General features: G+C 39.9%; 1 non-coding gene across 1 annotated transcript; it reads right to left on the bottom strand.

Moving 5' to 3' along the window:
* Window positions 1-2847: 2847 nt before the first annotated feature.
* Trnaa-ugc (transfer RNA alanine (anticodon UGC)) lies at window positions 2848-2920 on the bottom strand. The gene has a single exon. It is a non-coding gene; the product is annotated as a tRNA-Ala (tRNA).
* Between the last annotated feature and the right edge of the window lie 313 nt (window positions 2921-3233).

Raw genomic sequence — 3233 nt, 5'->3', positions numbered from 1 at the left:
CATTAATATTATGATGAAAGTTTTAAAAAATGACCTAAAATTTGTGCTCCAAATGCCCATTAAGTGTCCTGTGGGCATGACCTGGTCAAGGCAGTGTTTGCCAGGCTTCTTTCTCCAAAGTTACATTTCCCCTTTTTCCACACTTTGTTCTTTGGAAGCGAGTCATAAATCCTGTGCATACTTGGTGATAAAATGGTAACTAGATTAAACTTCACCTCCTGGCTAAGGAAGGGTGGATCACCTGCATAAAGGATTTGAAATTCTTTTTGTAAGAAAGATTTGTTTCTCCTTCCCCATTCATTTGCTTACTAAATACTTTACTTGGATAATGCTTCCGTCCTGTGTTATTTATTTTGTTGCTGCAGTTGTTCTAGCTTTAGGCATGTGGAGCTCTCTCAGCTGGGCTCCTGGGCTGCTTGGACATGTGTTGTGGTTTGGATATGAGGTGTCCCCCAGAAGCTCATGTGTGAGACAATGGAAGAAAGTTTAGAGGTGAGCCAGGTGCACTGGCACACACCTGTAATCCTAGCTACTTGGGAGGCAGAGGCAGGAGGATTGCAAGTTCAAGGCCAGCCTTAACAACTTAGGGAGACCCTGTCTCAAAATAAAAAAGTAAAAAGAACTGGGGATGTAACTTAACAGTAAAGCACCCCTGGGCTCAATCCCCAGTACCCAAACCAAACCAAAACAGAAAGCTCAGAGAGGAAATGATCGATTTATGACACGCTTAACTAACCAGTGCATTTATCCACTTGAATGGATCAACTGGGTGGTACCTGTAGGCAGGTAAGGTGTGGCTGGGGGACGTGGGTCCCTGGGGGTGTACCTTTGGGGTGAGATTTCCTTCTACTTCCTGATGGGCATGTCCTGAGCTGCTTTCCTCCACGTGCCTTTCTGCTGTGATGTTCTGCCTTATCTTGTGTCCAGAGCAATGGGTTTGGTATCTGTGAATGGAGACCCTGCAACCAGGAGCACCAGATAAACTTCTCCTCCACTAAAATTGTTCTTGTCAGATCTTTTGGTCACAGAGATGAAAAAGCTGTCTTAAACAGCTTGACCTCAGTCTCTTACTTTTTTTTTTTTATCCTTTTACTTTTTGAGCATGTGTTTTCTGGCGCTGAGACATATTCCAGACTCATCTTGTATTTGCCTCAACCCTAGAACCAGCCATTTCTCCAGGGAGTCTTGGACTCTGGGGGAGCTTAGTGTCATTGCTCCTCTTAGCTGACAGAAAAAGGAACTATATGTATGTATACTAACCCATGTACCTACACCTGCACCTGTATCTATCCATCTATATTGGTACTGAGCTAAATAAGAGCTCATAATGAGGATGTTTCTAATCCCAATTCAGTGTCTCAGGATTCATTCTAGTCCTCTTGCCTATCTGTAACTTCCCTTTTTTAATATTGAGAAACCTGGCTTTCATCATTCACCTTTCATTTACTTTTTCCCCCCTTCAGTTTATTTGGGGCTCATGGAGATTAAACCCAGGGGCACTGGAGCACTGAGCTACATCTCCAGCTTTTTAAGAACTTGAAAACAATTTTTTTGAGACAGGATCTTACTAATTTGCCTAGGCTGGCCTTGAACTTGTGATCCTCCTGCCTCAGCTTACTAAAGCTGGGATTACAGGCAAGCGTCACTTCACCGGGATTCACTTGCTTTTTAATTTGATCCCAGTATATATGTAAATCAGTTTCAGATTTGCTACATCATACCTGTAAGACACAACTTTATTAACTAAAGTACAGTTAATATCTGTTTATATGTGGTTCCTTTTTTTTTTTAGTCTTTGGATTTTGTCGAAACATTTTCCAAAGTTACTCATGAGCTTCTTCCCTTCCCACCATTTTCAGTGAGTGTATCTATATACATATGGAATGTGTTAGATTCTTTGGTCATATTCTGTGTTCTACCCTTAGATCCTCAAAACTACTACTACTACCCTCCTCCTCCTCCTGTTTCTTCTTCTTTAAAATACATTAGAATTATTAGAACTGGCTCTTTACTTTTTTTTTGGTATAAAGCTCTATGAATTTTGACAAATGCACAGAGTCATGGACCCACCATCCCAGTACCATTCAAAGTAGTTCCATCGCCCTAAGAATTCCTCTGTGTATTTCTGTTGTAATAAACCACTTCCTTTTTCCAATCCCTGGAAACTGTTGATATGCTTTTTGCCCCTATAGTTTTACTTTTTCCCAAAATGAATATGAATAAAGATATGCAATATGTGGTCTTTTGGATTGGCTTCTTTTACGTGTGTGTGTGTGTTACTTGGGTTTGATAAAGCTGCCATAAACATTCATGTAGAAGTTTTGTGTGATTATCATCACACAGTTGAAATTCAGAAACTGTAATGGTCAATTTTCAAATTACTTGGAAACACAGACCCCTATGAGTTTGATTGCTAGATTATAAGGCAAGTCTATGTTTAACTTCTTAAGAAACTGCCAGACCATCTTCCAAGTGTCTGCATAAGATTGCATTCCCACCATCAGGAAAAAAATAAAAGAGCTCCAGTTGCTCTGCATCTTTGCCAACATTTAATATTGTCAGCTTTGTGGATGTTAGCCATTCTAATAGATGGGTAGTGGCATATAATTATTGTTTTAATTTGCATTTCCAAATGATAAATGATATCGAGTATCTTTTCACAGTTTTATTTGCTGTCCGTATATCTTCTTCGGTGAAGTATCTTTTCACATATTTTGCTCTGGTATTTATTGAGGTGTTTGTTTCCGTGTTGTTGAGTATTGAGAGATGGTATGTTGTACATACTGTCCATTATTAGGCATGAGATCTGAAAACACTTTCTCCCGGTTTTGGGTTATCTTTTTTTGGTGGTGATGCTGGGGATTGAACCCAGGGCCTTGTGTATGCAAGGCAAGCACTCTACCCACTGAGCTATATCACCAGCCCCTTTTGGCTTATCTTTTCATTCTCTTAACAGTAAGCTATGGACTGAATTGTGTCCTCTCAAAATTCAAGTTCTAACCCTCCATGGAAATGTATTGGAGATAAAGCCTTCAGGAAGGGAAATGAAATGAGTTCATAGAGGGTAAGTGTGGGGCTCTGATCCAATAGGATTTGTATCCTTATGGGAAGAGCTACCTGATCACCATGTGAGGGCACAACATGGAATGTTCTAGGTTGTGTGGACACCATTTTTGATTAGTGTTACTTGCATGTAGAATTGATCATAAGCAAATACATTGAAATCTTTTAAA

The sequence above is a fragment of the Marmota flaviventris genome, chromosome 3 (genome assembly GCF_047511675.1).
Source record: "Marmota flaviventris isolate mMarFla1 chromosome 3, mMarFla1.hap1, whole genome shotgun sequence".
Classification (NCBI taxonomy): domain Eukaryota; kingdom Metazoa; phylum Chordata; class Mammalia; order Rodentia; family Sciuridae; genus Marmota; species Marmota flaviventris.
This window is presented reverse-complemented; position numbering and strand designations above follow the sequence as displayed.